Genomic DNA, 7,500 nt, shown 5'->3' on the forward strand with positions numbered 1-7,500 from the left:
AGCTGTTGACTTTCGAATGTACTTGAAGAGACCTTTCGCTAAACGGAGAATCAACTGAAACTACATTTCATAATTAACTTCTCAAGACTAACTATTCTCACTTTCAACTAACGTTCTCAATCTAAAACTAAAATTATTTTTATCCGGTCGATTTCATTAAATTATTATTTGCTTCATTTTCTTTATATGCTCATTCTCTTAAAAAATCCTGGCACCAGCAAAGACGTCAATTACTCACATATAAAAACTTCAATTGAGGAATCTTGGATGATCTCCCTGTGCATCAACTTCCACAATCGCTGCTTCATAGACGTTTATAGAATTTCACCAGTAGCGCATCCAACCATTTACAAACCACGCCATTACTGGGCCAACATCTTACATGCACTCCAGGTATTTTACACATATTAACGCCCTTATTTTCTAATAGTCAGTTCACATCATTAATCCAGACAAAACTGTATAGGTCTTCTTATTCTCTTCCTTCTTAACATTTCTAAGTTATGCAATCCTTTCAACGACTATGGTCCAACTTTCTTTCCATATGACTAAACAGTCTCAAAACACTCTATTCATCCTTTCAACTATGCTAACCTTTTTCACCATTTCAGTTCTTGGCGTTTTCACTCAACTTTCACACTTAATTTCCAAATTGGAAAGTAGTTCACCATCCCTTCACACCTCACTACCTCAGCTTTCGTAAGCCCTCCAAATCTCTTACTTTTCTTGATTCAACTATTTTGTTGCTCTCCTCTTCTCTCCTACTATCATCCATTATATATAAAAAAAAAAAAAAAAAAAAAAAAAAAAAACACGGATACAAATCAACTGTTCAAATATCTAGTAAATCTTTGTTCCATCTTCGTGGTTTCCCTTTACCTTTTTAGCCTCTCATTCATTTACACTTTAAGCTTTCTCCTTTTGCAAAAGCGTATCAAATATTTTACTTGTCACACCTGGGTTCTCTTCTCTATAGTAAAGTAGTGCTGTTATTTCTTTAAATTTTTTACTACATTTATCCTTTCTTTGACTTTTTGCATCGCTCCATTCATCAAAACACTAAAAGGCGTGGAGACATATAGCAATTGTCCATTCTATTGAAGTAAGTACGAATCGTATGCCTTTACAAACCAATTATCAAGTTTTTTACTAAGTAAGCAATATTTTGAGAAACGCAGTATTATGAGTTGCTCTAAAATGCAATAGCTAGAGCAAGGATATGATAAATTAAACGTGACAACAACTGCCATAAACAGTTTTACAGATACTAAGATATGTTCAGTAATGGATGATAACCATAGTAAAAATTTATTTTTAATTATTACATTTAACTCTTACTTTTGTGTGAAGACAGGAAAAACATGAGGTTATAAGGGATGGAACCTTTTTATGCGTTTATGAAATAATCTTATAAATGACAGACTCTCCCCTTTGTTCACATTTCTTACGAAAGCACAACTGAGGTAAGGTAAAAAAAATTGTAAAAATGCGTCATCATTATCATTATCATTATTAACCTTATCAGTAGTAGTAGTAGTAGGAGGAGGAGGAGGAGGAGGAGGAGGAGGAGGAGGAGGAGGAGGAGGAGGAGGAGGAGGAGGAGGAGGAGCCTATTATTATTATTATTATTATTATTGTTATTATTATTATTATTATTATTATTATTATTATCAGCGAAGCTACCACCCTAGTTAGAAAAGCAGGATGCTACAATCCCAAGGGGTCTAACAGGTTAACTAGCCCAATAAGGAAAGGATATAACATTAAACTATATATGGAAAGTACTGCATAAACATGATAAAATAATTCAAGATCAGAAACAAGGTAAAACGAGATCTATCATGTATGCTACTGTATAAACTATGAGGAAAGATTTATGTCAACCTGTTCAGCAGAAATACATTTGCAACTATTTTGAACTTCTGAAGTTCCACCGATATTTTGAAAATGTTATATAACTCCAATAGAAATTCAAGAAATTATTTCAAAAAAGCTTACACTAATCTCTTATTTTTCTGCTTGTTTCTTGTAAATTGAATGTTGCTCAGAGCTTGCTCTGTTCTGAAAATTTATGTTTCACTTTACTGTATAGGTTAGACCGTTAGATTATAAAACAACATGGTGGAAAAATTTCTTTAACATGCACAAATACATTTTCCCCTTAAAAGGGTATTTGCAGGATGAAGTGTTGGCATTAGAGGCTATCATTTCCCAATCGTACAATTCTTAAATAAGAGAGAGAGAGAGAGAGAGAGAGAGAGAGAGAGAGAGAGAGAGAGAGAGAGCCTTTAATTCGCTTAAGTAGCCCATAAATAGAACACTCAAGCAATCAGGGAAAAGAATAATACCTTTCGTCAAAATCCCTTGGGTCTTCTTTTTTGAGTAATTAATCTTTCACTGAATCCTATGAACGCCCCCAAGACCTCCAACGTAATTTCACACATACATACATACATACATACATACATACATAGCCTTTCCTGCTTTTCCAACTAGGGTTGTAGCTCAGCAAGTAATAATAATAATAATAATAATAATAATAATAATACTAAACGCTACAAATTCACAACTTACTAAAAAGGGACGTTCTACTCATAAATATGCATCATGCTTCGGAAAAAAATCGTGCCATCTTTTTATCATAACATGTGGGTTAGTAAACACGTGTGAATTTCTAGTAATATAATGCACCACAAACGCGTTCAAGTAGTGTCAGATATTCTCTGAAATCCACGTATGAGCAAGGATGTGGCCAAGTGGGACTCCAAGAAGAAAACGCTTTGAATGCTTCCAGTGAAAAGTCCGGATTTCCAGGGTCACGCCACAGGACTTCAAAAGCAAACAGCTACTTGAGACTTTTATTTGAGTGCTGCCACTTAGCATTTGATAGTACGTGCCATAGGGAGGGTTTTTTTTTCCAGAGAATCTCCAAAAACAAATGTCACAAGGATTCTGGAAGCCTTATTAAAAAGTCCTCCAAATGCACACCAGAAAAAAAAAAAAAGTTGAAAAGGAGTGAAATAAGAAATGCATAAATTTCTCGGATTGGCTTTCTTAATTAAGTTTTCGAGGATTTAGGTACGTACAAATTATAAAAATAAATCTAACCAGCTGCGGCAGTTACTGATAAGACGTAATGAGTATATAAAATAAAAACCTACTAAAATAAAGCAATACATGAGATTTATGTTTAATAAACATTCGCAAATAAAATTGATTACTACATTAAACATGAGTGTATACAAAGTTTGTGCAAATATTGCAGGCATACAATTTTTATTTTCTTCGTATGCTTCCGATATTTGCTCATATACCACACTTTTACTGGAGATGGGCTTGCATTTTGAAGCAATACTCAACCCAGTCTCTTCTTAACAAAGCTCAAATATGATTATAAGTAGGTCGCCGACAGTGGCTTCTCAACATCCGGATCTCAGCATTGATAATGTTTCTGTAACTCTGTATAACTTAGAATTTTAGGTGTGATTCTTGACAGCAAACTTACTGTTGAGAAACACATTAGGTCTATCTCTTCTCCAATTGCAAAGAAAAATGGGTTTATTGAGAAAGTCTTTTAAGATTTTTGGTGATCAATCTATTCTGAAGAAGTGTATTATTTCTTTCATTCTTCATTTTTTCGAGTATTGTTCTCCTGTACAGTCTTCAACAGCTGATACATTTTAATTTGTTGGAAAGGACCTTACGGTCTATCAAATTTCTTATTCATGATGTAGATATCAATCACTGGTTCCTTCGTTCAATTAGTTCGTTATGCATGTTACATAAGTTTTTTCATAATTCTGACCATTCTTTGCATTCAGATCTCCCCGGAAAGTACCATCCTGTTGGTAATACTAGGTAAGCAGTTAATTCTAATAGTCTTGCCTTCTCCATTACGAGGCTCAATACCATACAGTATTCTAGAAGTTTTATTCCAGCTGTGACCAAGATGTAGAATGATCTTCCTAATCAGGTAGTTGAATCGGTTGAACTTCAAAAGTTCCAACTTGTTTTTTGTTCACTTTTTATAGCTTATATATGGAAGATCTGTGCTAATGTTGCTACTGTTCCCAAAATATTCTAAATGTTCATGACTTCGCTTGTAGTTTAACTATTTCCTTATTTCCTTTCCCCACTGGGCTATATTTTCCCTGTTGGAGCCCAAGGGCTTATATCATCCTGCTTTTCTAACTAGGGTTGTAGCTTAACTAGTAGTAGTAATAATAATAATAATAATAATAATAATAATAATAATAATAATAATAATAATAATAATAATAATAACAATAATAATAATGATAATGATAATGATGATAATAATAATAGTAATAAGAATAATAATCCATGAAAAAAATCATAATGTGTAATGGAAAAGGACAGAGATTAACTAACTATTCCTACTGCTTACGCATAAATCTTGTTAAACCGCAAGGAAAGTTTAAATTCAAGCTAATTGGGAACAAAAATATATTTATAAGCCAATAAAGGGCAAAACAACTCTATTTCATTTTGTTTACCTTGAAAATCTAATACACAAATTAAAATAAAGATACCTTCGTGATATTTTCGCTGACGCATTCATGAGAAATAATGATTTGGCACTATTCAATTCACTGAACCTTTTATGACGTTACAACTTTTCCTAAACCTAGATTAAATATCTTCCTACTCTATACTTAACTTTTTTTATTTCTTCACTTTCCTTACCCGGTTCTTTCTTTCTTTTCACCTTTTTCTCTTTCTCTAAACTAGCCTCATCATCACTTTCATGCTTATTTGGAAACTCTACTATCGACATTGATTTGAGGTTATGCGGCAATTTATTAATTACTTTACAGTTAAAGTCCGAAATTTTCGTGTATAATTTTTTCTTCCGTGTCATAACCGTTTTTTGAATATGCATATCTTGAATTTCTTATCAAACATTCCTGACTGCCATCTGTCCAAGTATCCTACAAGGAAAGTTGGAATATCTGGGTAGGAGGTATTTCATATAATTCGGTTTCATATTATTTGTATTGATTGTTACTAAGTAGGTCAAAGGATATCTTATAATCGACCTTTCTTTAATAGGTAGCATGTGCAGCTTGATTATAGTGGGCGTGAACATATCCCAAAGAGATGAATTAACATTCAATACGCCACCCTAGTTACTAAACACAGTGATTTCTACGGGAAGTTATTTGGTAGACCATTATAAGGTTTATCACAAGAGTCAAGTATTGTAACTACGTTGCTTTGAAAAAGCCTTTATAGCTATACAATACCTGTTTTCAAGTATGGTGTGACTTTTTCCTTCTTTTCAATTCTTATTGTCTGGACCTACTGAACAAAATCCAATGTCAGTGCCTTCTAGACATCACCAGTGTGTTACTATATTCGTGGACTACTTGGTAATATAAGTGACTCTAAAGCTGCCTCCAGACAGTGTTATACTCTATTACGTACAAAACCTTTGGTTTCTCAAACACGACAATCATCAGAGCAACTTACACGAGGTTTTAAAAAGCTAATAATTTTAAATGGAAGTTTATATTGAATGGCAGTTTATATTAGGACTGAGTACCCTTCTTCTCATAAGACTGTTATGGATGTAGATGGCACGATATTCAGGTCATAAATGTTTTTGGTAGGCATAATAATGATTTTGTCTTCGATTATCTTTTTACAAATACGGATAAGATACAAGATGATAGAAATACCACTTGAGTGCATGTTGGTGATTTCAACGATCACCAGAGGTAGAGGTTAAATTCGATTTTTCGTACTGATTACCATAGCTTAAGAACTTTGTACATCGCTTCTAAATCTGGCTGTGAGCAAATCTTAAGTCCAGTAATTACTTAGACTACCTAGTATATACTCACTCCCCTGGTGTTATAACAAGGTTGGTCACAATCATGCCTTGGTTTCGTTAGTAATTAAGATTGAGCAGCCAGATCTTTGAAGATATATATCAAATCAAAAGCAAAATGGAATGGCATTTTGAGTGAAATTTTGTATTTTAATTGGTCATGACTGTATAAAGGTGCAGAACCTGTTGTTCTCTTGAATACAAATCTGGTCAACATAATTGATAAGCTTATCCCATCTCGTGTGTTAAAATACTGAGTGAAAGACAAATACTACTGGTTCAATGATGATTGCAGGCACGCTTATTTAGAGAAACACGATACTTATCCTTTTTGGAAAGGTAAAAGATCAGATTTGACCTAGAATAACTATACTTGGCTAAGAGCTGTTGCTCAGAAAGTTTATGCTTCAACTGAAAAAGAATACAGTCAGACCATAAATGAAATCCTTCGTGGTACAACCCAGGAGCATAAATGTTGGGCTACCCTCAATTCAGCACTGTTTGGTGCATATTTAACAGTTCCTCCTCTACTTGATACAAATGGAAATGGCAAGACTTTTGGCTGATGTATTTGACAGTAAACAAAATAATGAGAAACTCGATCTTCCTCATTCTTGTTTTCCTGGGGCTCTAGCTTTTCGGTAGCTTGAAAGACAGCCAATTTCTTAGCTCCTAGGTCGTCTGTTATTTTTTGCAAGTTAGCAAAGAATGAGTTCTTTTTGCACGTATTGGAGAACTGGTAATGTTACTCAACTGAATAAATGTGTTTGTGTTAGCTCTAGCCTTGTTGATTACCATAAATCCGATATTACCTTGAACCTCTATTGGCAAAACCTCTAAATAGGTATGATGAAGACCATCATCTTTTCCCTAATTTGCAGTTTGGCTTTCGCACAGGCTTTGGAGTATGTGGTGTTCTTCTTACAATTTCAAATGCCGCACAGAAATCATCTGATTGTGGTAGGAAGTTCGCATGATTGACATTGATTATACTGCTGCCTTTAGCCATGTTAATCATGAGGCCATTGTTTTCAAACTGAAACAGATGGGAATGGGTCGGTCTTTACTTGACAACATAAATCAATTTCTAAGCAATAAATTACACAGAGTATATGTTGACGGGCACCATAGTGACTACAGATCTTTAATATCATCTAGTGTTCTTCAGGGTAGCGTTCTCTGTCCATACTATACATGAAGGTTTGTAATTTGCCCTAGAAAATAAATTCGTTGCATTTGTAAGTGACGCTACTCAGCATTAATTCCATCTCCTTACCGTAGATCTAACGTTGCTGAACCCCTAATAGGGACCTAGCTAAAATTAGACCATGGTACAAATTATGGGGCATAAAGTTGAAGCCTTAAATTCTCAAAGTATGATTGTCAGTAGGTTGAGGCAATGGATCATTAATATCCAGATCTTTGCATTGACAATATCTGTTTAACTATAAAAAATCTCATCTAAAATTTCAGGTGTGATTCTTAATTGCAAATTTAATTTTAGGAAGCACATTCGGTATAAGCAAGTTCAATTTCAGAGAAAGGACAATGTATATAGTATATATAACATATATATATATATATATATATATATATATATATGGGGTGCATGTGTTTCTGCAAATTGTAATCTAACAGATTAATAA

At 33.8% G+C, this 7,500-nt stretch overlaps 1 long non-coding RNA gene across 1 annotated transcript in view; it reads right to left on the reverse strand.

The window, feature by feature from the left end:
• The window catches only part of LOC137621194 (uncharacterized), an 833,937-nt gene that overhangs the window by 614,180 nt on the left and 212,257 nt on the right, over positions 1–7,500 (reverse strand). The window lies entirely within an intron of this gene.

Source organism: Palaemon carinicauda, chromosome 27, assembly GCF_036898095.1.
Source record: "Palaemon carinicauda isolate YSFRI2023 chromosome 27, ASM3689809v2, whole genome shotgun sequence".
NCBI classification, from domain to species: Eukaryota; Metazoa; Arthropoda; class Malacostraca; order Decapoda; family Palaemonidae; genus Palaemon; species Palaemon carinicauda.